Source organism: Papio anubis, chromosome 16 (assembly GCF_008728515.1).
Source record: "Papio anubis isolate 15944 chromosome 16, Panubis1.0, whole genome shotgun sequence".
Classification (NCBI taxonomy): domain Eukaryota; kingdom Metazoa; phylum Chordata; class Mammalia; order Primates; family Cercopithecidae; genus Papio; species Papio anubis.
In genome coordinates this window covers 79,712,561-79,740,483 of record NC_044991.1, presented here as the reverse complement: position 1 = coordinate 79,740,483, position 27,923 = coordinate 79,712,561, and the positions used below count along the sequence as shown (strand labels likewise).

The following is a 27,923-nucleotide window of genomic DNA, read 5'->3' as shown; positions in this document are numbered from 1 at the left end:
GATATGTTGCACACAATTTGCAAATAATAATAAGATATTCAGTGTTTCTTTATTATAAATTCCATAGAGTTAATTGATTCTCACATAATACTTTCATTGATTTCCTTCCCAGCCCTTGTACCCACAGTCAACCTATGGTTACAATTGACAAATGAGTACAGTTGAGACATGATTATTGGTTAATATTTTTGTTTACAGTAAAGAGTAAAATTAAAGTGAAAATACAAAAATACGGAAATTATACTTATTCACTGATGATATGAGCTGCTTTATTGCTGAATTGTTTCATAGCTTTCAAATACTGGAAGAATATGACCTCAGTTTTTTATGCTCTTCACAACAGCTATAGACATGAAACATATTCAAGTTTAATGTGCATTATTAACAGGACTTCTATCATTTTCTCAAGTCTAGACAATCAGCAAATGTCTATGGTGTAAATACTCCCACCATGAACTATTTTAAGCTACAAACATGATGTCACTGAACGTGGCAGTGGGAAATGATTCACCATAGTACCTGATTATGTAATATTGTCATACTATGTAACAGAGATGCAATAGATGTAAATAACCTAAAGAGTGTAGGTAACAGTAAAATATAAAATAATTAGGAAGTACTTAGTTTTGAGACTTTATTATCTTTGCTGTTAATATAATTTATTTAATTGGAAGTTTACAGAATTTATTTTTTTAATAATGACCATTCTTAATAACTGGTTTGTAAAGTTCCTGAAATTTCAATAATGGGCCCTCAAAAACCAGTATAGACCAGCTAGCTCCAGCTCATCCAGGAGATAGAAAATGACATGATACTGATTTGCAGTGAGAACAAGCAACGGCTGTCATGCCTAGCTGCATGTTAGAATCACCTGGGTAGCTTAAAAAAATTCCAACGCCTAGGACACACCCCAAGCCAATTAAATCAGGATCTCCAGGCGTAGGGTTTGGGCATCATTATCTTTTTATGTTCTGCTAAATGATTCCACTACGCAGCCAAGGTTGAGAACCACTGGGATAGAGGGAGAGGGAGAGGTTCACTAGCCTGCTGATGAAAGTCACCTGGGCTAGGAGTGCGCAGTGACTCAATGGAGCTCAGAGGAGGTTGGAACAGTGTCCGGAACTGATTTGTAGGCAAGGCCACCTGGAAGGGGCAGTTAGCCCTGAGAGAGTTCAAAGCACCATCCCTTGCCCACAGCAGGCAGCCCTGTGCAAGGTGAGCCCTCATCTCCTTTCCCTGGCTATTCGCTTCTCAGGCAGGTAGGGGCTGTCCCTTGCCAGCCACCTCACCCTTGTATTGTCCTGCAGAAGAGTCTCCCACACATGTCCAAAGAATTTTCTGATCCCCATCAGGGCTGCTCCTAAATGGCTAGTCCTCTTTTTCGACAGCTCAGGACACTCATAAGCCTCTCAAAAGAGAAAAGGTGACAGTGTGGAAGTCTTGTAGTCCTATAGTCCTATAGTGCCTATGCTGAAATCTTAATCCCCAAGGTGATGGTACTAGGATGTGGGGCCTTTGGAAGGTATTAGGCCATGAAGATGGAGCCCTCATGAATGGGATTAATGCCCTTGTCAAAGAGACCCCAGAGAGCTCATGTCACCATGTAAGGACACACAGCAAGATGGCTGTCTATGAACCAAAAAGTGGGTCCTCATCAGACACCGAATATGTTGCAGCCTTGATCATGGACTTCCCAGTCTCAAGAACTGACATAGAAAGTTCTGTTGTTGATAAGCCATCCAGTCTATAGCATTATGGGTAGAGCAGCTCCAGTGGACTAAGACAGGAAGGAAGGGTCCTACTGTCAGCACTTGGTGCTGCACAGTGGTGAAACTTCCCCAATAATGATTTCAAGTACTTCAAATCCTCACCACCACCCAAGATGTGCAACTGTTATTCACCTTCATCTACAGGTTCAGAGAGGTTGACCAATGTGCTCAAAGACACAGAGCTAGAAAAAGGCAGAGATGGGCATAGGCCGCAGGCCAGTGTAGCAGAAGCACACCAAACAGTTCCAGATGCCTTCTCTCACAGAGGCTCCACACGACCTTCATTTCAGTTCCAGACTCTCAGCATATTTACCATGAAATGTCGATCCTTATCCTTCCGTCTGCTTTGGGTGAAGACAAGAGAGGCTGTGGCTAAGAGAAAGAAAGCCTATCCCTGGGGCCATTAATAGCCATTTTTAAATACTCTTTAGTAAAGACTATTTCTCAGTCTGGATAATCATGTTAATCATGTAGACAGCAGGAATTTGTTTCTTGCTTTGGCAGTCAGTGCAGCACTGGCTTTGGAACCAGATGGACCTGGATTCAAATCCCGATGCTGCTACCCACAAGTCACTGGCCTGCTTTGAAACCTCATTAATCTTTGTGGTTCTTGCCGGTTAGTCTGTGAAAGGTGATAACAGTAATTGCTTCATATGGTTGTTATGTATTCACAGAAAATGTGTTTACAATGTCATGTGCCTTACCCATAGTAGTTTCTTAAAAGTGCTTATTCTTATGTACATGGCGTCCTAACTCAGATATTCTCATTGTTTGTTTGTGTAAACAAAAGATCCTGGTTTGCTGAAAAATGTGAGTATATTTGGGTTTTTTTTTTTTTTTTTTGGATGGAGTCTCACTCTGTAACTCAGGCTGGAGTGCAATGTCACAATCTCGGCTCACTACAACCTCTGCCTCATGGGTTCAAGTGATTCTCCTGCCACAGCCTCCCGAGTAGCTGGGATTACAGGCATGTGCCACCATGCCCAGCTAATTTTTGTATTTTTAGTAGAGACAGGGTTTCGCCATGTTGGCCAGGCTGGTCTCGAACTCCTGACCTCAGGTGATCTGCCTGCTTTGGCCACCCAAAGTGCTCAGATTACAGGCATGAGCCTGTAAGCACACAAAGACCCGTCCTCCTGGAGGATATTATGTTAAGCGCCCAGCCTGGGATTTATACTAAATGAGAATATACTCAAAAAGAGCAGGACAATTGCTGATAGAAATGTAAAATGGTAAAGACACTTTGGAAAGCAGTTTGAAAACTGTTTTAAAGTTAAATGCAGAAATGACCAGCAAATAAATGAAAAAATGCTCAGCGTCACTAATCATCAGAGAAATGCAAATCAAAGCCACAATAAGATATCACCTCACCCCAGCTATGATAGCTATTATTGGAAAGACAAAAACTAACGAACGCTAGCAAGGATTCAGAGAAAAGGCAATTCTTATACACTGCTGGTGGGAATGTAAACTAGTACAACCACTATGGAGAACAGTAGGGAGATTCCTCAAAAAAACTACAAATAGGACTACCATATGATCGAGCACTCGCACTACTAGGCATTTATCAAAAGGCAGGAAAATCATATTGAAGAGACATCAGCATTCCCAAAATAGCCAAGATATAGAATCAACCTAAGTATTCAACAACAGATGAATGGATAAAGAATATGTGGTACACATACACAACGGAATACGATTCTTTCATAAAAAATAATGAAATCTTATCACTTGAGGCAACATGATTGGAACTGGAGGACATTATGTTAAGTGAAATAAGCCAGAAAGTTAAACACCGCATGTTTTTATTCACGTGTGGAAGCTAAAAACAGTTGATCTCATAGAAGTAAAAAGTAGAATGGATGATACTAGAAGCTGGGAAGAGTAGGCGGATGAGAGGGTAGGGAGAAAATTGTTAAAGATTACAAAATTACAACTAGATAGGAGGAATAACTTCTACAATTCTACATCACTGTAGGATGTCTATAGTTAACAATGCTATGTAGTTTCAAATAGCTAGAAGGAGGATATTGAATGTCCTCAACATAAAGAAATGATAAATGTTTATGATAGATATGCTAATTACCCTGATCTGATCATGATACATTATATGTAATGCAACATCACTATGCATCCCATAAATAGGTACAATTTTAAAACTATCTGTTAATTTTTAAAACTTTTTTTAAGGTTCTTAAATAAATTTTTAAATAAATAGATAAAGTTAAATATAAATTACCATACAATCCAGTAATTCCACTCCTAGGTATATATCCTAGAGAACTGAAAATTTATATCCACACAAAGACCTATACATGAATATGTATAGCAACATTACTCATAATAGCCAAAAATTGGGAACAATACAAATGTCCATCAACAGATGACTGAGTAAACTAAATACAGTATGTCCACACAGTGGAATACTACTTGGCAATCAAAAGGAAAAAGTACTGATACGTGGTAGGACATAGATGAATCTCAAGAACACTACATTAAGTGAAAAAAAACTAGATGAAAATGATCACATATTGTATGATTCCATCTACATGAAATATATGGAAAAGGCAAATCTTTAGAGGCAGAAAGTAGATTACTGGTTGCCTAGAGTTGAAAGTAGGAACATGGAGTAACTTCAAATGGGTCTGAGAGAACTTTTTTGGTGTGATGGAATGGCTCACAAATTGAACTGTGGTGATAACTGCACATCTCTATAAATTTACTAAAAATCACTTAATTTTACATGTAAACAGGTGAATTTTATGGTATGTAAATTACATGTCAATAAAGCTGTGCAAAATAAAAAGAAAAGCCAGGTATAGGATTATTCAAAAAGAATTACATTTTTAACTGCTTGGTCAAATAATTCAAGGCCTCTGTCACTTCTTCTGCCTCATTTCCAGAAAAGACATCTAACATTTACTGCTTTAAGACAGAATCTAGAATAAATAATAACAACAATGTCTATTGTGCATGGGTACTCCCAGTATATTGTACTCCATGATACACAACTGATATTCTTTGTCCATATAATCCTAACATCTAATCTGCAAAATCTTACATAATATTATCTCCCACAAAGTTACAAATGAGAAAGTTGAGGTCTCTATAAGTCTTACAACTCAAAAAAAGATGTCCAAGGTTACTGATCAAACAAATGCCAAAGCTGGGTTTTAACCTAGCAAGAGTTAAGCCATCCTTTTATTCTCTCTTTTAAGGAAATTTTCATACCCATTCTGTACATATCTGTAGCCTCTTTTAATCCAAAATGAAGACTTGTACATCAACTCACAACAAATCAGCAAACAGGAAAGATACAAGCATACTCATTTAATTGACAGAATTTAATCTATATTATAAAAGTGAACATATATATTCACTAACATTCATTTAAGAGAATCAAAAAGCTTCCTGTAGGTTGAATCTTTGTGAGTTATTTCTTTAAAAGCCCATTTACCTATCTCTGACATTCTAATAAAAAGACAAGATTATGATTCTTGAGCACTATATAGATGATAAACACAGAACAGCTAAAAGACAGAGAAAATGCAATAAATAAAATACAACATTGCAAAAAAAAACAGAACAATCATTATGTCTAACCATACATAAATAATGGTATATCAATAAAATCAAATATAATTTAACCTTTAAAATATCATGTTTCAAAGACTGACATCAGCAACGTGACTGACTAGAGAGGCCTAGTGTTCATCCCCCAAGAACAGACAATGTCAATGAATGGCTAAGATTTTCTGGAGTGCTGAAGAGAGAGTACTGGAGTGCAGTGGGTGAGTGGAGACACATCTGTGGTGATTGGAAATCCAGGAGGGCAGCATGGAGGAATCTGGCCTCTGCAGCCTCTTTTTCCCCACTTGGATCAGATCTGCCCAGATTCAGAAGGGATTTCCCCTTGCAGGAAAAAGGCAAGCAAAAGATCCCCACCAGTCCCTATCACCGCCACAAACACCTACAGTTCTTACTGCAGAGGAACCCCACAGTCCTGAGTCTGGCTTGGAGAGCTGCTGGGAATTCACACAGCTGCATTGCCCCAGAGTAGGAGCACAGTGTGTATGCACTTCCACACTTCCCACCCCCACCCCACCCCCGTGAACCAAACAGCTGCAGCATGGTGGCACCTTGAGACCAGAGCTGCCTCTGGAGTGCACACTGCTCTGGGGTCCAGTAGCCTCTCCAGCAGTGGGGATCCATCTTCATTCCACCAACACTGCAGTGGTTGCTGGACACCACAACTCCAGCAGCATGGAGCATAGGCCAAAGACTGGCTATGAGTCTGGTCCTCCACATCAGGGAAACCAACCCTCTGCTGTTATACTACCAGCCAGAGAAACAGTCTGGCCGTTCCACCCAGGGCTACCCACTCTTGAGGTAGCCAAGCTGCTGTGTGCCCTCTCCTGAGCAGGAGAGATCCCTCAGCCACCAAGCAGCTAACATGTCCCTAAGCCAGTCAAGAAGCTATGTGCCCCCACCTTGGACCTGAGAAACAGCCCTGTTGGCTGCCCCTGACAGGCATAACCCCATGTCAGTCATGCAACTGTGTGCCTACATCCTGAACTGCTAAAACATCCCTCTGAGCTTCCCCAAACAGACACTCCCCAGGCTGGTCAGGTAGCCTTGCATCTGCATCCCAGACCCGAGAAACAACCCTGGGGAGGAAGACACACTGACAGACAAGCCAAGCAGCCTTGCAACTGTGTCCAGAGCCTAAGAAAAAGCACTATGGTCTGCCCCTAGCAGGCATGCTCCCATGCTGGCCAAGCAACTGTGCATCTATGCCCATAGCTACAGTAACAGTCCCATGACTGCAACCCTAGCAAGGCAGATCCTAGGTTGGCCAATCCACCATGAACACTCACATGCCCCTGACCTGAGAAACCACCCAGCAATCCCACCCCCAGCAAAGCCACACAATCACACTACATATTTTCTCAGCACACATCACCGAGACTCTCACAAACATCACTAGCATGGATTACAGCTGAAGAAACTACATGGAGACTGCACTACTGCATTCACATAAAACAAAAGCCAACAAACCCTACCAAACTGACCCTCCAAGACCCATGATTATGAATAAATCTTTCTCTTCAAAATCTCCTCTATAAAATTGAAAGAAGTGACTTTTCCCCTGATACATGGAAATTAACATGACACATCAAACATAAAAAATGCAAGGAAATGACACCTGCGAAGGAACACAACAATTCTCCAGTAACAGACTCCAATCATAAGAAATACGTGAAATGCCAGAAAAAATAATTCAAAATAATAATCAAGAAAACTCAGTAAGATATAAGAAAATACAGACAATTCAGTGAAATCAGGAAAACAACTCATGATATGAATGAGAAATTCAGCAGAGATTGCTATCACGAAAAAAGAGCCAAACAGAAATCCTAGAGCTAAGAATTCAATGAATGAAATTAAAAATATAATCAAGAGTTTCAATAACAGACTAGATCAAGCAGAGGAGTGAATTTCTGAACTTGAAGACAGGTCTTTTGAAATAACACAGGCAGACGCAAGAAAAAAAAATTAAGAAGGCCTACAGGATTTATGGGACATCATTAAGTAATGACTATCACATTATGGGTGTTCCAGGAGAAGAGAAGAAACAGAGTATAGAAAACATATTTTATGAAATAATAGCTAACATTTTCCCAAGTATTAGGAGAGAGCTAGATTTCCAGGTCCAGGAAGCTCAAAGATCCCTAAATAGAATCAATCTAAAAAGGTCTACCCTGAGCCATATTATAGTCAAATTGTCAAAAGTCAAAGACAAAAATAGAATTCTAGAAACAAAAATGGAAAAGCATCAGGTCACGTATAAAGGAATCCCTATTAGACTAATAATGCATTTCTCTACAGAAACTTTACAGGCCAGGAGAAAACAGGATGATATTTCCAAAGTACTGGAGGAAAAATATTGCTAGCCAAGAATTATACTCAGCAAAGCTATCCTTCAGAAATGAAAGAGAAATAAAATCTTTCACAGACAAGCAAAAACTAAGGGGATTCTTCACCACCATACCAGCCATACAAGAAATGCTCAACAGAGTCTTACATTAAAGAGTGAAAAGATGCTAACCACCATGAAAACATGCAAAACTATAAAACTCACTGGGAGAACCAGTACACAAAAGACAAAGAGGAAAAAAATCAAACATTATCACTATAAAAAACCACCCAACCACAAAAATAAACACTAAGAGAGGAAGTAATGAAGGATATACAAAACAACTAAAAAACAATCAGTAAAATGACAGGAGTAGATTGTCTTTTTATATATCAATAATAATCTTGAATGTAAACAGATTAGATACCCCACTTAAAAGATAAAGACTGACTGAATGGATAAAAGACATGACCCAACTATATGCTGCCTAGAAGAAACTCACCTCACATGTAAAGACATACATAGACTGAAAATAAAGGAATGAAAAAATATATTCCACACAAATGGAAACCAAAAGTAAGCAGAGGTAGCTATATTTATATCAGACAGAACAGACTCCATGTCAAAAACTGTAAAAAGAAACAAAGAAGCATATTAAATAATAATAAAGGGATCAATTTAGCAAGAGAATGCAACAATTATAAATATATATGCACCCAACACTGGAGCACCCAGATATATAAAGCAAATATTATTAGATCTAAAGGGAGAAATAGATCCCAATACAATAATATTTGGTGACTACAACACCCCATTCTTCATGATTGACCATATCTTAGGATACAAAACAAGTTTCAAAAAAAAATTTTAAACTTAAAATCATATCAAATATTTTATCTGATTACAATGTAATAAAACCAGGAACTAATAACAACATGACAATTCAAAACTATATGAATACATGGAAATTAAACAACATGCTCCTGAATGACCAATTGGTGAAGGAAGCAATAAAGAATGAAATTTTAAAAATGTATGAAACAAATAAAAATAGAATGCAATATCCCCAAACTCATGAGACACAGCAAAAGCAGTATTAAGAGGCAAATTTATAGCAAAAAAAATGCCTACATAAAAAACTAAAAATATTTCAAATAAACCACTTGATGCATCTCAAGGAACTAAAAATGCAAGAACAAACCTAACCTAAAATTAGCAGAAGAAAAAAAAAATATTTAAAATATCAGAACAAAAATAAACAAAACTGAAACTAAAAAACTTACAAAAGATTAACAAAACAAGAAGTCAGTTTTTTAAAAAGATAAATAAAATCAACAATCTGCTAGACTTTGAAAAAAGAGAATACCAAAATAAAATCAAAAACAAAAAAAGATGTCACAACAGATATAACAGAAATATAAAGGATCCCTACAGACTACTATAAACAACTATACACTAACATATTTGAAAACTTAAAGGAAACAGATAAATTCCTGGACACATACAACCTACCAAGATTGAACTAAGAAGAAACAGAAAACCTGGACACACCAATAACAAGTAATGAGATTGAACCAGCAATAATAAGTCTTCCAACAAAAAAGTCTAGGACCAGATGGCTTAACCACTGAATTCTACTGAACCTTTAAAGAATAATTAACACCAGTTCTCAAACTATTCTATAAAATGAAGCAGAAGAAATTCTTCCTAACTCATCCTACGAGGCCGGCATAACCCTGATATCAAAACCAGACAAGACCACAAACTTAAAAGAGCAAACTACAGTCTAATATTCCTGATAAACATAGATAAACAAGCCCTCAAAAAAATACTAGCAAACCGAATCTAACAGTACATCAAAAAGATAATGCAACATGATTAAGTGGGATTTATCCTAGGAAGCAAGGATGGTTCAACATATACAAGTCAATAAACATCATACATCACATCAGTAGAAAAAAGAACTAAAACCATATGATCATCTCGATAGATGAAGAAAAATCTTTTGATAAAATTCAAACATCCCTTAATGATAAAAATGTTTAATAAATTAAGTATAAATGGATATATGACAAACCTATAGCTAATACATTTCTGAATTAGAAAATGCTGAAAGCTTATTTTTTAAGCTGATATATATGTCAGCTTCTTTTTTAAGAACTACAAGACAAGATGCCCGCCCTCACCACTCTTTCAACATAGTATGGAAGTCATAACCAAGGCAATTAGGCAAGTGAAAAAAAGAAAGGACATCCAAATTAGGAAAAAAGAAACCAAATATTCTTGTTTGAAGATATGATCTTATATTTGAGAAAACTAAAAACTCCACCAAAAAAACTATTAGAACTGATAAACAAATTCAGTAAAGTTGCAGTATACAAAGTTATTGTACAAAATGTAGATGATGGGTTGATCGGCACAGCAAACCACCATGGCATGTGTATACTTATGTAACAAACCTGCATGTTCTGCGCATGTATCCCAGAACTTAAAGTATAATTTAAAAAAAGTAGCATTTCTATATACAAACAACAAACTAGTTGAAAAAGAAATCAAGAAAGTAATCCTATTTAAAATGGCTACTAAAAAATTAAATACCTAGGAAATTAAATTCCAATGAGGTAAAAGACCTCTACAATGAAAACTGTAAAATACCAATGAAAGAACCTATAGATGATACAAATAGAAAAATACTCCATGCTCATTTATCAAAAGAGTTAATATTGTTAAAATGACCCAAAGCAATCTATAGATTCAATGTAATCTCTATCAGAATACCAATGACATTCTTTACCGAAATAGAAAAACAAATCTAAAATTTAGATTTAACGACAAAATATCCTGAATATCCAAAGGAATCCTGAGCAAAAAGAACAAAGCTGGAAGTATCACACAACCAGACTTAAAGATATACTACAAAATAGCATGGTACTGACATAAAAACAGATACATAGGCTAATGGGACAGAACAGAGAACCCAGAAATTAATCCACATACCCACAGCCAACTGACTTTTTACAAAAGTACCAAAACACTCATTTGGGGGAAAGGATAGTCTCTTCAAAAAGTGGTGCTGGGAAAACTAGAGATCCATGTGCAGAAGAATAAAACTAGACCCCCATCTCACACTCTACAAAAAATAAACCCAAAATGGATCAAAGTCCTAAATATAAAGTTCAAAACAATAAAACTACTGAAAGAAAACAACAGGGGAAACACTTCAAGGCATTGGTCAGAAAAAACATTTTATGAATTAAGACCTCAAAAGCACAGAGAGCGAAAGCAAAAATAAACAAATGGGATTATATCAAGCTAAAAAGCTTCCACGAGAAAAGAAAACAACATAGTGTGCAACCTATAAAATGGGAGAAAATATTTGCAAACTACTCATCTCACAGGGAATTAATATCCAGAATTTACAAGCGACCCAGACATCTCAACAGCAAAAAAAAAAAAAAAACCAAACAATCCAATTTAAAAATGGGCAAATGATCTGAACAGACATTTCTCAAAAGAAAATACACAGATGACCAACAAATGTATTTTAAAATGCTCAATATCGTTAATTATCAGGGAAATGCAAACCAAAACCACAATGAGGTATTATCTCACCCCTGGTAGGATAGCTATTATCAAATAGACAAAAAAAATAAATAAATAAATAACAAATACTGGCAAAGATTCAGAGTAAAAAAGAACTCTTATACACTGCTGGTGGGAATGTAAACTAGTACAGCCATTATGGAAAACAGTATGGAGCTTCCTCAAAAATCACAAATAGAACTACCATATGATCCAGCAATCCCACTACTGGGAATCAATCCAAAGGAAAGAAAATCATTAAATCAAAGAGATAGCTGCACTCCAATGTTTATGGCAGCACTGCTCACAATAGCTAAGATAGGGAATCAACCTGTGTCTAACAACAGATGAATGGATAAAGAAAATGTGGTATATATACACAATGGAATACTATTCATTCATAAAAAAGAACGAAATCCTGTCATTTGCAGCAACATTGATAGAACTGGAGGACATTATGTTAAGTGAAATAAGCCAGAAATGGAAAGTTAAACACCACATGTTCTCACTCTTATGTGGAAGCTAAAAAAAGAAGTTGATCTTACAGAAGTAAAAAGTGGAACAGAAGATACAAGAGGCTGTGAAGGGTAGGGGGATGAGGGAATAGGGAGAGAATTGTTAAAGGGTACAAAATTATAGCTAGATGAGAGGAATACATTTTAGAGTTCTATAGCACTATAGGATGACTATAGGTAACAATAATATATTATAGTTTCAAATAGCTGGAAGGACGATATTGAACATCCCCAATGCAAAGAAGTGATAAATGTTTAAGATGATGGATATGCCAATTACCCAGATCTGATCACTATCAATTACACATAACAAAACATCACTATGTCCCTATGAATATGTATAATTATTACTTGTCAACTAAAAAAATAATATTCAAAAAATCAAAAAGAATGTGAACATTTCGAGTAAAAAAAAAAAATCATGTTTCCCAGAATACTTAATGGCATAAAAAATAATTTAGGATATAATTTAGTGAGAAAAGCAGGATATGAAATTCCATAAAGAATACAATACCAAAATTGTAAATAATACTACAGTTTATGCACATATATATACACACAAACATATATATATATACTCAAATAGGCCAGGTGTGGTGGCTCACACCTGTAATCCCAACACTTTGGGAGGCCAACATGGGTGGATCGCCTGAGGTCAGGAGTTCGAGATCAGCCTGATCAACATAGTGAAACCCCATCTCTATTAAAAATACAAAATTAGCCAGGTGTGGTGGCACGCACCTGTAATCCCAGTTACTCAGGAGGCTGAGGCAGGATAATCACTTGAACGGGGGAGGTGGAGGTTGCAGTGAGCCGAGATCATGCCATTGCAATCCAGCCTGGGCAAAAAGAGCAAAACTCTGTCTCAAAAAATATATATATAAATATTATATATTATATAAATATAAAAATATATATTATTATAGATTATAATGTTATATATAATTATATATTATATTTTATTATATATAAAATCTCTGCCTCAAAATATATAAATATGTATATATACATTGTGTGTGTGCACAAACGTGGGTGTGACTAGAAGAAATATGCACCAAAAATGACACTATTAATGGTTATTTCTGTGCAGTGCAATAATATGTGATTTTTTACTTTCCACCTTATACTTTTCTGTATTTGGCAAATAAATATGATTCACTCTTAAAATTAAAATTAGAAAAAAACTACATACATAACTATGTGTATGAAAACATAATCATTAGAAAAATGAACTTTATTTTTACAGAAACACTTGCTTTAAATAAACTCTTACCTAATTATGGTACTGATAGGTGCATGTGTAACATATAATGTGAAGGACTGAGGTCTAGTTTCTCAAATGAATTTTTTTTCTTTGTTCCATTTGAAACCAATTTGAAAGGCACTCCCAGGGTGCCATCTGTCCTTTCCCAGTCATATCCTCACCACCAGCCTTGGACAACTTTGTTCAGATGAAATGGGGACCTTTTTTGTGTCCACTCCTTGACAGCTTTGAAAATTATTTAGCTTCTATCATGATGGATACTCTCTGCCTGAAATGACAGATGGGCAGCCTCGGAAAATGGACGACATGAAATTTGAAAAATGATACAACTGCTGGTGGACAGACTTTTTTTAAAAAGAAAACTTGACATAAGTTTGAAATATAGCATGGAGGCCTGTTCTATCATTTTTCTCCCTCTGAAGCAATCAGTAGCTGTCCCTTATCCATATGCTCTTCAGGAAAGAAAACCTATACTCAAGTTAAAATGGATTCTTTTTCTCTCCTTAAAAAGTACATGAGGTAAACTGTAAGAGTGAATTTGCTCATTCACTTACTCAACAATTTATTGAGGGCCTATTATATGGAAAACATTGGTTAGTGGCTGGAGATATCAAGATGTATTAAACATAGTCCCTGCCTCCAGGGATCCCATAGCCCAGTGGAGAGAGATGAGTAAATAGATGATTACCATCCAATGCAGTATGATCAAAGAGAGAAGTGCAGTGGGGTGTTAGGGGGTCCTGGAGGAATGGAATGACACTAGGTCTTGCACAGGGAACAAGGGTGTTAGAAGAGTCTTCCCCTGAGAAGGTAATGCCTGAGATGAGTCCTTTGCAATGCTCAAATATTTCTCTTACTGTCTTGGCTAAATCTTGATGAATCATCTGCCTATTGACACAGAGGCAAACCTTTTCCTATGAACCATTTTACTTATTCACACAATTCCAGACCACGTCTCAGCTGCAGGTTGGCATGTGCCCAGAGAATTCCAGTTCCTTTAACAAATTAACTTTTAAATGTTTTATCCACCTCAGCAAAGCTAGGATTTTTCCCCAAAAGTGAGCTAATTTCTCTCCTTTTTCCCTTCTCTTCTTCCCCACAATTACATAATACAAGTTATCGAGGTATTTATTTTCTTAGTAGAATGCCCAGGTATGTGCTTGTGTTACCTGAGGTATTCGAGTTTATTGTAAGAATACAAAGGGAAGGAAGGAAACAGAAGTTGCCTCACACACCCGATCAAAGGAGATGCAACTTATCCAACAGGAGCCCTGTGGATGCCGTAACGGCTCTGGGATCTGTGTCTCTGAAGCTGGCACGCTCTGTGCTCTCCCCTGTGCTCCTGGCTTTGTGATGACTCAGTTACTCTCAGCCTCTACTGAATTACTGCACTTCTTACCATGCTTGCGGCTAATTTCAGGCTTTCAATGCCTCATTGCACCTGCTCTTTCTGTTCTCTCTGCATTCATATATTAGCATAATTTAAGTTCAGAGCACCTTCTCTCCAGAGTGGAAGAAGGAAGGCCAAATAGAACTCTCCAGCGACCATCCCACCTCTCCCCAGAGGAAAATCAAATTGAACAACTATCCACATAAGAAAACACATTCATAAGGACTAAAACTCAGGTGAGTAATTGCAGTACCCAATTTTAATATCGTATCAAGGAAAGAGGCACTGAAGATGGTAGGAAAGACAGTTTTGAATTGCTTACACCACCCCTCCCATATCCCCCAGCAGTGGCCACATGGCATGGAGAGAGAATGTGTGTGCTCGAGGAGGGAGTGTGCAGTGATGACAGGACTTTGCATTGGAACTCAGTGCAGCCCTGTCACAGTGGAAAGCAACACTGGACAGAAACTCAGCCAGCACAGATGAAGGGGGCATTTAGATGAACCCTAGCCAGAGGCAAACTGTTCATCCCAGGGGTCAGAACTTAAATTGTGGCTAGCCTCACCACCACGGGCTAAAGTGCTCTGGGTCCTAAATAAACTTGAAAGGCAGTCTAGGCTACAAGAGTTGCAATTCCTGGGCAACTCCTGGTACTGTTCTGGGCTTGGAGCCAGTGGACTTGGGGTGCTTATGACCTAGTAGTTTTACTCCCAGAGGATATTTGACAACATCTGAAGACATTTTTGCTCTTCAGGACCAGGGAAATGCTACTGACGTCTACTAAGTAGAGGCCAGGGATGCTGTTAAATATTGTACAATTCCCAGAACAGTCCCCACAACAAAAAAATTATTCTACCCTAAATGTTAATTGTGCACAAACTGAGAACCACTGCTCTATTACACAGGGCTTGATACTATTTGTGCTTCAGTCTGCTGTGCCAGGACGTGAAATTTCAGAAAGTTGGAGTCATTTCTTACTTATCCCTCCACCCCATCCCACAAGCACAGAACAGGCCCTAATACACATTTTCACAGGAGAATCGTTAGATACTATGAAATAAAGAGATTCCTGATGCCTTCACTGGAGGATGCCACATAGAGTTGCCCATGAAGAAGGATCTCAATTGCAGATGAGCTCCTGGCCTTCCCGGATCCGCCCTTTTGACTGCTGAATCAGAGCTTGCACTGAAAGACTGTTTGCTACTCTGACCGTGTCACCCTGATATGAACCATCCCTACTCTGACTGACAGTCACACAGGCTTCCTCTTGATCCTGTTTTAGCCACACTGGAGTTATCACAATCCATCTCTCTGAGGTCCCTGCCACCACCGAAAAATTCAGTTTATTTCTACAGATTAAGTGATTTTGGAAAGAGGCAGGAAACCACTGGAAAAGAAAAAATTAAAGATGGGGAAGAAAGGATACAGAAAGAGAAGGAAAAGGGACATGCAAGGAAGAAGCAGGCAGGGAGGAACACCACAGACTTCTTCAGTCATGATCTCAGGGGTGTTTGAGCTTCAGGGTTACCGGGGCAATTCTGAGTGGTCTTGGGACATATTTGGGTCTCACTATTAAATAGATCTTACTATAGCTCCGATGCTTACTTCATGGAGGATCAAATGAGGGAATACGAAGTGCTTTGAAGGTTGCTAACATGTAATGAATGCTCAGAGAATACGTACTAGGGCTGTTGTTCTGACTTCCGTCTAAGAACATCACGGGACTTGTTCTTGACATTTTTTTCATAGTCACAAATAGGAAACCTTCATCTTGAGATGCCCGCAAAACGTTTTAAATCCTCCTAGTGGTTCTCAGCCAAAGTGAATTGGGTCCCCCAAAGCTTACATTCAGAACTCGGGGAGGTGTACTTTTACTTGTCACAGTGACTGGTAGGCATCTACTGGCATGTAATGTCAGGGGTCTAGGCACAACCAACATCTTGCCTCGGATGGGACATAATAAAGAACTGGCCTGCTCCACGTGCCAACCGTGTTCCCCAACATGAGAAACCTGGAGCCAAATGTCCCTGGGAATCCATCTGGAATCTTCCATATGCTTTTGGAGTTGCCAGCCTCTTAAATGGTGTCAAATCAAGTGTTAGCTGTTGAGTGTACCAGACTTCTCTGTGGGTGGCAATGTAGTTAGTTAGGAGTGCCAGGGTAAAACGAAATTTGCAGGGAGAGAAATGGGTTTGGAAGTGAGTACATACAATTAAAAATAGCCTCACATTTTTATAGGACCCTGATCTGATTTCTCCCTTGTAGAACAGCACGCACTATAAATTAGGATTGCAAAGGCTGGCCCAAGCTTGGAGGCACTCCTATTTTCCCAGTGCATTTTCGGCTTGGTGTAGTACCATTTAGAAATAAAAGCAACAAGATCTATGTCTCATTGCATTTTGTAAAGACAAAAAATAGTTCCCAGCATGAAGAGGCAAAGGGATGCCAAATTTCAGTCTCAAATGAAATTTTGTTCCTTGCTAAAATTTGCTGAAAATGGCCATTTTTATTGGAAACTATAATTTACACTTCATATGGATGTGACAGAGGAAACCTAGAAAGATTTTTGGAAAAGACAGGAGATGAGGGGGCAAAAAAAAAAAAAAAAAGAGAGAACTACACTGATTCCATTTTCCTCCTGGTTCCTATTTTTCTTCTCTTTTTCTTTTTTAACCAAGATGCTCATATATTTCTTTCAATGAATTTATTGGATCATAGAAACTGTTGTCCTAACTTGTCTTATGATCCATTTCCCCTTTTTACACCCCCCATGGCCAGTCTCCAATGCCCAATCCAATGCAATGCACTGTCTTAATCCTCGGAGCCAAGGTTTTGTGAGGACTACTATAATTCAGTCAACAACTATGTACCAGATTAACATCCACTTTGTTCCTACCATGCGAATGCTCTTGCTATAACATATTTAACAGAAACAGATGACGCATGGCTGTCCTTTTAGCCCTTGCGATCCAGTTTAGACATGGAGATATAACCTGCAATTCAATCTGCACCCACTCAACAAATATCTCCCAAGCTGTTGTGCTGGGCCCTGTGATGAATGCTAGGAATGGGGCTATGGACGTGATAGGCATGCTCCTGTCCCCATGGAGCTTACAATCTAGACAGGGAAACAGATCATCAATACATAAACAAATCACTCCTCAGTATATATGGGCAGATCTAGGAAGGAAAGAGTTGCAGTGGTAGAGAATTGAAGAAAGAGAGGGAAAGCCTGATGCACGAACAATGATGAGCAAATTGACTGTGTAAAGACAAGAATGGGGACAGGAAAGTTAAGGGCTGGGAATTCTAGGCAGAGAGCAAAGTTTATGGTGTGAAGTTGGAAAATAATTCACCTGGTTCGGGGGAGGCCAGTGAGGCAGAGACGACAGCACGACAAAATGTCATGAGGGAGGCAGGAGTCAGAGAAAGCACAAAAGGAAGCGAACCATAGGGATAAATGAGGGCTGTCAATGACAGTCCCAGCTCATGCTTCTGAGTGCTTCTGCTCCTGCATAGAGCCCAGAGGACAGGTGGCTGGGAGCATCCGCACAGCCTGATCTCTAGCAGTGCAGGAGAGAGATGGCAGTGGCTTATAGTACCCACCTTCTGGAAGGGAAAAAGAAATGCAGATGGGTGTAAGATGCCTCTTTGAGGTGACACAGGCAGGACTTGCTAGTTAGAAAGAGAAGGAATCAAAGGTGACTCTCAGGCTTCTGGCTCAAAGACGTGCCAGCACAGCTGAGATTCCAAAGGACAAGGTCAGAAGTGAGCTGGGTGAATCAGGAAAGAAACAACTCTGCAGATACCTTGTGGTCTAGAGGGCATGGTAAGGTAACAAAGGCAGGCAGTGCTGCCAGGGTAGCAGGGTGTGTCAGAAGGGTCTGCGAACTGGGAGGGGGAGGAGAGCACAAAAGGCCTGAAGGTGACAAGAGCTCCTCAGTCCTCTGTCATGAAAACTGTCTACCAAATGCTAAACCCACATTTCAATCCACTCAACCCCTTATGTGCACACATCGCGAGCTGCAGCACCTAAACCCACAATAGTTAAGAGCATGAGCTCTTAAGACACAGTAAGACTGTGGACTGTACTGAGTACTGGCCATGCTGAACCTCTCCCTGTCTCAGTTTCCTCATCTATACAATGGTGATAATCCTAGTTTTTGGCATAGAGGGAGGTAACAAGGATTCCATGCCATAATGTATGAAACAACCCAGTGATTGGCACATAAAGAGTTCAGCAAACTTAAACTTATTTTTAACTATCATTATTATGATTATTATTACAAATGCTGCACCTTTCAAATGGCCAGATCTGTTTTTCTATGGCTGGTACCTGTCAGGGCTTATTCTGAAGAACCTTGAGTAGCAGGGACTCACTAATGTTTTATGATATTTTACCTCACTTTATGGTAGTCATTTATGACAAGACCAGGATGACATAAACTGCCATAAAGCAAAGCAGTGCAATCACACAAATGACCATAAATCAAGGGGTGCAACTGAAAAGGGTCATAAAGGGAAGGAAATGGAGGGAAACAGGGGAGAGGCAGAGAGTGAAGTTGGGAGCCCACAGCACAAACTTCGAGAGAGTGGAATTTCAATTGAGGAGAAAACTAAAAAAAAATCAGATGGATGTCTTCAAGGGTTGTTTAAATTTCACGTACACATTTCCAGACAAATATGGTGCATTTTCATGGTTTCAAAGAGAAATACCTTATTTCATGTCCTACTCTGGTATGCATTTTTTATTGGAAATGCTATTTCTAATCCTATCAGTATATTTGGGATCTATATTGGACTTCAGAGATGTTTCGAGTTCACAAGACTAGGAAATACTTATGCAGTTCAGGAACTATTGATGTCCCTGAATTCTTCCGGCGCCCTGCTGGCTAAAAGGGATTTCTTAATCAGCAGAACTTTTTTCTTTTCCCTTCCTTTCTTTCTTTAATATTTATTTTATAGTATTGTTTCTGGAGCTTACTATAATGAACAGAGACTAAGAGAGGGTATAGAGATTCAATGCGCTTGGAATCATTCTGCTCAGGTATATGCCGATGAACAGGAGTGATGGATGGAAAACACAAGTAACAATGCTTCCAAGACCCTTGTTGAGCAGATTTTGCTCAGCTTTTAGACAAAGTCACCAAAACAAACTAGGACGACAAATTTGGACCTCGTTCTGATTATAACTTTCTTAGTAGTTTTAAGATGATTCAAGTAAGAAATAGAAACTAGATGGGAAAAAGACACCAACATATAACATTTTATCCTCCATTTTTCTTGCTGAAAGAATATTTGTGGCTGAATATTACTCCCAAAGTGATGTATTTGAAAATATATGCAATAGGCCTATTTCAAGGGACTTTAAAATCAAATACTCTTTTAGACAGGTTAAGGATCTGCCTGGCTAAAAGAACACTTCTGTTTATATACCCCAACGGCGAACAATCCTTTTATAACAAACACTCTCCTTCCAAACATGTACATTTTATACAAGTTAGACGTTATATGCTTGGAGTTTTCACAAAGCAGAGCCCATCTGTTTTTCAAAGTACCTTCTTGAGAGTGATCTGTCCCATGTGCCAGTGTAGACCTAACACAAGATGCCAGGATTTTCCCAGGAACACACTTCTACCAGCATACAGGCCGGCAGCACGAGGCAATGAGTAAGTATTGGGCAGTCAAAACTGCAGGGAAGTGAATGTGGTGCCTCCCTCACAGATGTTTTCAAAACCTGGTGAAAGCTGAGGCCACTGCCATTAGCATTTCACCTCCACATTTTCAGATCCTCCTTTTTAAAAAAAAAAAAAAGTTTTGGGTTACATTTTTAAAATTTTGTTTTTATCATTTTCTGGCACTGCCTCTTACATTTTTTTTTTTATCCAAGGCATGATTTCACTGTGTCACCCAGGCTGGAGTGCAGTGACATGTTTGTAGCTTATTGCAGCCCCAAACTGCTGGGCTCACATTATCCTCCTGCCTCAGCCACCCAGGAAGCTGAGGCCATAGGTGCACATCACCACACCCAGATAATTTGTTAAACGTTCTGTAGAGATCTTTAAATTTTTTGTAAAGACAGGATCTCACTGTGTTGCCCAGGCTGGTCTTGAACTGGCTGCAAGTGATCCTCCCACCACCTCAGTCTCCCAAAGTGCTGGGATTACAGGAATGAGCTACTGTGCCCATTTTTTATTCTAATTCTCCCACAGAACTTCCAGATATTGAGGGTCTTGATTTTTTGTTGGCTGTTTTGTTTTATTTTTATATATATCTTGGATACTTAATTACTCAATATGGTCTCCCTCCTACTTGGCTAGAAATGACAACTTTTGGCCCACACATAGCAGTATATCTTAAGGAAATATTTGGACAGCTATGCAAAATTGATTTATAATTATAAAGAAAAAACTGGAAACTCCCTGAATGTCCACTGAAAGAGAATTTTAATTGCATTATAATACATGCATTCAATACAATACTATGCTGAAGCTATAAAAGAGATGAAGGAGTATTGATATTTGTATGGAAAAGTATATACTCACACATACCTATCTTAAAAATCTGGAAGGATTTATGCCAAATTGTAATCAATGACTGTCTCTGAAGAGGGGAAATTTCTGAGAAAATTTTCATTTTCTGCTTCTTACATTTCTTTATTGGGTGAACTCACATATGAGTATTAAAGTAAAGATACTTGTATTTTGAGAATATTGAGTAAGGTTCCATTTTTGTTGCGCACACAAGTGTGCGCATACATTTTTTTTTTCTTTTTTTCTGAGACAGAGTCTCACTCTGTCGCCCAGGCTGGAGTGCAGAGGCACAATCTCGGCTCACTGCAACCTCCGCCTCCCGGATTCAAGTGATTCTCCTGCCTCAGCCTCCCGAACAGCTGGGACTAGAGACATGTGCCACCACGCTTAGCTAATTTTTGTATTTTTGTTGTTGTTTTTTTTTGTTTTTTAGCAAAAATGGGGTTTCACCACATTGTCCAGGCTGATCTTGAACTCGTGATCTCATGATCCACCCGCCTTGGCCTCCCAAAGTGCTGGGATTACAGGTGTGAGCCACAGTGCCCGGCCTGGGCATACAGTATTAATGGCAGTTATCTTTGAGAAGTGAGAATGTGAGAGAGTGTTCTTTCCTTCTTCATTATTTTTTCTATTTTCCAGGTTTCCCACAATGAATACATAATACTTTTGTAATATGAGGAAGTTAATATTTTTTAGAAATGCCCCCCTTAAAATGAAATGTAATAAAATGCAAGAGAGAAGGAAAGGTCAACTTCCCTTATGTCTCCTCACTCCTGGAAACCACGGGGCCAGAAGCTCAGCACATCTGTTTTCCACAACATACCATAATGTAAACAACTGTGACAAAAAGGGGAAGAGGGAGCCCATGCCTGTACAATGCATTTGAAGTTGCAGATGAACAGTCCTCCGGTTGTAGGTGCACTTGGGAGTGCTTCTCAGGCCGCCTTCCCTGCAAACATCCTCCCACCTTGGTCTCTGGCAGCCATGTTTGTGGTGTGTGACTCAACTTCACAGATGCAGCACGTGGCACCAATAACAAACAGCTAGCACAGGACGGAGGGGTCCACTGACTCAACAGCAACCCGTTTGATTCTCCCTCAAGAAGGGAGTCACATAGTCTTCTAAGAGTCACATGGCACTGAGCTCAAGAACTACACAGTCACGTCAAGTCAAGGCTGGACAGGATATTTTCTGCCAAGTATACACTTGATAGAAGAATCAAAAAAAAAAAAAATGCTGATCTTCAGAAAGAAGGAAAATACTGCAGCAGACACACATTAAAAGGAGAAGTCCAAAAACAACATGGCCCCAGAGAAGACTAAAGAGTGGGTTTGTACCTAACAGAATAGCAGTTTCTGGCCCAAATATCATGAGGAATTACCATGTCCAATGATGGCTTCCTATCACTTCTCAATACAATACCTTTTACTTGTATGGGCTTTGGAGAGCTTCTTCTCCTGGCAACTCTCACTAAAATGCCAGGTTCATGGCATCTTGTCAGTCTTGGACATTGTGTCCCCAGATCCTAGAACAGTGCTTTGGATATTGCAAGTATTCAATATGTATTTACTGAATGAAGTGATGAGCCAAGGGACTAGATGAAAATAGTCCGGAAGCTCCTAAATGGGTCAGATCCTTGGGCAGAAAGATAAGGGATTTTATTATTTAAAATCCACCAGATGACATGACAGGAATGTCCAGGACTTCTTAGACTAGAGTGTGTGTGATTGGAATGCAAAGCATTCTTGAAAATTTTAAATAGACTTGGAAATCTTCATGACTGACATCACTCGTACCTAAATCACATCCTTACATTTGGGTGGCTGATTGATGATGAACTTGAATTTTGAATGAAAATGTGAATGAAATTGCTCTGCCCGGTGCAGAAAGTCAAAGGGAGCCCTTGAATTGTGTGTGACATACAAACACATAAGCAGCCCAGAAGCCCATGTATAAGCAACAAAACTGAGAGTCACTCTTTTTTTCAATGAAGTAGGCTACATTACCCAAGAAGCAGAGCCACAGATGATTTCTTGAAGGAGCAGGAAAACAGAAAGTGCTCAAAGAGTACTGCAATTTAACCCACTCCAACAGATAAAACATCATATTTTTTAAAAATCTAAACTTATCTTTCTTTCTACATCTCGGTAGGTATGTTTGAGATGATCCAATTTTATGTTGAATAACCTTAATTGAGAGGAAATAAAGGCTCAATAGTAGCACGCAATATTATAGAGATGGTTTTACATCTGTTTTGCATAATGTTCTTTTGGTCCTTTCTTCCCATCAATGAAGTTTTGGTTTTTTTTTTTTTGGTCCTTCAAAATAAATTCTAGAGAAGGAACAGCAGGTATGGAGAAAAATAATAACAAACGCTATATGCTATACTGTTTCTTGGCTCAACTAGTAAGGATCATTTTCTAAGGTGAAAGGGCCTTAGGAAACTTTTAAAAATGTTAGCAGTGGTACAGCTTTAAGGGTAACAAAGTTGTTTACTAATCATCGTCTTTAAATTTGGTTAATTATTGGAGCATTAATTTTCTGGGTTCATTTCAGAAGGGACCACCTTTGGAGGAGGTCGGGGAGAAATGTACTGTCTACTTAGAAAGGCAACTTTCATCATTTGGTTGTATTTCCCCATTGGTTAACCTTTCAAAGGAAGGGAAAGATTATAAATTAAAACACTCTGCACTAGCAGACCTTAAGGTGAGTCATTCTATTTTGTTTTGTATTTAGATGAGAAATTGTGGTTCATGTTTACACTTTTTTGTTTTGTTTTTTTTTTAAGTGCGTATTGCTCATTATCTTAAGGGAGAGACCAAGAATGTACAATGATTATTAGTGAGGGTGGTGATGAGATTACTGAAACACTTGGAGTTGGCTTCTCGTGTGATGTATAATTATAGGGGTCTATTTACAGTCTTATTTATTTATTTGTTTTGCTTTTTAATTATTCACATTTTAATTTTTGTTCTCGCCCCACGAAGGGTCTGATTTCTCCATCTTGAGCATGCGTTATTTTTTGGAGTGCTACTTTATTCCCTGGAACGCTAGAATTAAAGAAAATTTTTCAAAACTAAATAAATAAAGAGCCAACCTCAGTAGAGTAATGTCAGAGATCTGGATAAAGCATACCGCAAAAGGAAAGCACGGAGCCATAATTCAACTAACACGTTTCCCACTTGTATGGCAATCCTGGGGCATATTATGTTGTAAAACATCTTATTCCCCTTCTAACTTCTTAAATTGTTCCAGATGCTCTTTAGCCATAAAGAAATGTAATGATAATTTTTTTTAAAGCTGCATCATCTGTTTCCATATCTGACTTCCCTGCGATGTGCCAGTTAGTTTAGGAAGTTCGAATCAGAAACAAGTTTATATATATGGTTCATTTGCACATAAATAGGGAAAGACCAGAGTTGAACAGCACAGTAGTAGAGACTTACTAACCAATCTCACTTTAACAGAGAATCATCTAAGTGCTCTGTGACATAATTTCCTCATCCTCAAAATCATGATAATACTGCCTACCTGATGGATTTTTGTAAAGATTAAATTAGCTCATGCATATAATGTTAGAATCCAGTAATTGGCACATAAGTATTTAGTAAAAGTAAACCATTATTTCCCAAAATCTGTTAATCATCCCTTTTATGGATATAAGATAGCTAGGGGTGATCCATAGAGAAATTTTTTAATGTTTAATGTGTGTCAATTATGATGACCTGGCTATGAATAGTAGATATTATTTGGGAACAGTAATTTTCTCAACCAATAAAAAGTTTAAAATAAAAATTACTTTAAAACAGGGAGTGGCAAACGATAGCCTACAAGTCAATTCTGGCCCATTGCCTGTTTCTGTATTGTCTGCCAATCAAGAATAGTTTTTACACGAGTATTGTCAGTTTGGTGATAGTGACCACTAAAAAGAAAATAATCCCTTTTTAAATAAACCTTTATTACAAAAATTATACTCTCATTAAATTTTGAATTTCATCAATAAAAAATTGGTCAAAATTTGTTTTCCCTGTTGTTATATAAATACCAACATAATACCCTTGATTTTGCCTCTTGGGCTGTAAAGCCTAAAATATTTACTATCTGGCCCTATTCTTTCTTTCATACAGTAAGAAGTCCACAGGCAGAGCAACTCTCTACAGTCGTTTAAGGGAATAAGTCTGTGATTCATCAACATCAAGATTCTTTCCACGTGTCCACTCTGCCATCCTTAATGTACTAGCATCCCCTGCAAACTAGCTCTTTTCCTGGTGAGATGAGCTACTGCAGCTACAGAATGCAGAAAAGTCCTCTCTGGTGTCTCCTTAAAAAGAAAACCTTCCCCAGAAATCCCTGGGCAGATCTTTCTTTACTTCTTACTGGCCAGAGCTGGATCATATGACCCCTCGTGAGCCAATCACTGGAAAGGGAAACAAGATTTTGATACCTGGCTTAGGTAATAAGTTATATTTTCTTGAGGTGGGAATGGGGTCAACTTTCCTTGAAGCACAAGATTGCATGGAGGAAGGGTGGGTAACCTAACACATTGGGGTTCTGTTAGAAAAATGGAAGGGGGAAAACGGACATTGGATAGGCAAACATAGGATGTTCATTTCTTTAAATGTGCATTAGAAACAAACCTTTAAAAAAAACTTAGCCTTAAGCAACAAAGCTATGAAAACATGGGTTCAGTGTGCTAATTTTAGTTTGTTTTCTAATACACATTTAAAGAAACGAACATGCAGTCATAGCTCTTGTTGCTTAGGTAAAGGCTAAGTTTTAAATCTACTGAAATACACGATTAAACATGGGTTACTATAATCTTAAATCGCACAGTAACTAAACTTTGAGCAGTTAGGCATGTTGGCCATTGTTTATGTTATACTCTTTGCTCAGAAACTCCTGTTTATTCTTCAAAGCCCAAATCAAATGTTCCTTCTCTGATCTCTCATTCTTTTTATGCCCAAAAAGGATTGGTTTCTTCCAGAGCTCTTTCTTTTTTTTATACCTCTTCTAACACCGGCCAGGTTGTGATATTTACATATCCACTCCTGACTGGGAACACCCTGTCTGTCATTCAGCCATTCATGAAACACTTGGTTGAGCAGCATTTATACGGCTTATGGAGAATACATCTACATCACTTCTAGCCCTGGCAACTAAGGCGTAATGCATAGGAGGTACTCGTGGTATGTTTGTTGTGCAAATGAAGGAAGACTGGATCAATCAAATAATTTCTTCAGTTGCCAGTAACTATCCGTGCAAACTTAGCAAAGGGGAAAAACACATTTTGAACAACTGGCACTTTAGCAATTTCTTATTCAATTCAAAACAAAACCAATCAATCTCATAAAATCTCTGAGGATTGCAGACAAAAATGTCCCTGGAGTAGGACTGGATTAACACATGGATAATTGGAGGTAAGCCCTTTTGCCTCCAACCACAAGCTCATTACTAATTTACGTCACTTTAGGAATATGAGTCAATTTCCTTCTTGTAAAAGAATCCAAGAAAAGCTAAAGACGTACTCTTCTCACTGTGTAAACATAATTTTATTTCTAATTAACTTGAATAAAATTTTAAAAATTAAAATTTGATGACTTTCCTACCTTATTTGGAACACATCAATGACACCTCCTTCTTTCAGGATAAGGGCAGAAACTGGCCTTCACAGATATAGTAATTTGACTGGAAACTTTTCTTTTTCTTTTCTTTATTATTTTTCATTATACTTTAAGTTCTAGGGTACATGTGCACAATGTGCAGGTTTGTTACATAGGTATACATGTGCCACGGTGGTTTGCTGCACCCATCAACTCATCATTTACATTAGGTATTTCTCCTAATGCTATCCCTCCCCCGGCCCCCCACCCCCGACAGGCCCTGGTGTGTGATGTTCCCTGCCCTGTGTCCAAGTGTTCTCATTGTTCAACTCCCACCTATGAGTGAGAACATGCGGTGTTTGGTTTTCTGTCCTTGTGATAGGTTACTCAGAATGATGGTTTCCAGCTTCATCCATGCCCCTGCAAAGGACATGAACTCCTCTTTTTCATGGCTACATAGTATTCCATGGTGTATATGTGCCACATTTTCTTAATCCAGTCTATCATTGATGGACATTTGGGTTGGTTCCAAGTCTTTGCTATTGTGAATAGTGCCGTAATAAACATACGTGTGCATGTGTCTTTATAGTAGCATGATTTATAATCCTTTATATACCCAGTAATGGGATTGCTGTGACCTGAAACTTTTCTTTGCATCTTGCTTCTCACTGTCCTCCCCACTCTCTTTTCTGCAGCCATACTGGTTGCTTGCTGTGTATCAAACATGAAGCTGCTTCTTCCTCAGGACTTTGCACATGCTTTCCCTCTGCTCCAGATACTCTCCTATTAATCCCTGAGGTCTCAGGTTCAGTGTGACTTTCCCTGGGAAGGCGTCCTAGTCTCTCAAGCCAGATGAGGCTCCCATATCACATATTCTCATGGCTGTATATTCTTTTTCTTCAAGAGAGTAACCAAACTTTTAATGAAATTGATCCTTTGTGTAAGCATGTGTTTGATTTCTGCTTTCCTGATAAGAAAGTAAGTTCTGTGAGGTTAGGGAACTATGCATTGTTAACTGCTGCATCTGCAGTGCTTAGGACAGGGCCTGGCACATAGTAGGTCTTCAATAAAGATTGGCTGAATAAACCAATAAATGAGCCTGTCCAAGAGCAGTAAGGTCACAGCCTGGACCCGTTAATATTCCCCCAGGACAACACAGAATCCCAAAGCCATTTTCTCTTGACAACAACAACTCATTTCTGCATTCACTCAGCAAATATTTATTGAGCACCTGCTGTGTGCCAGGATCTTACAGTCAGTAGGGGTAGAGCCATAAACTAAATGACCAAGTTTCTGGTCTCCTGGAGCTTACATTGTGGTGGGGAGATGGAAATGAACATATAGGTAAATAAA

The 27,923-nt window shown here is 38.5% G+C and overlaps 1 long non-coding RNA gene across 1 annotated transcript in view; it reads right to left on the bottom strand.

Annotated features, from left to right (window-relative positions):
- LOC103887948 overlaps positions 1-27,923 on the bottom strand; it is a 102,802-nt gene that overhangs the window by 74,036 nt on the left and 843 nt on the right. The window lies entirely within an intron of this gene.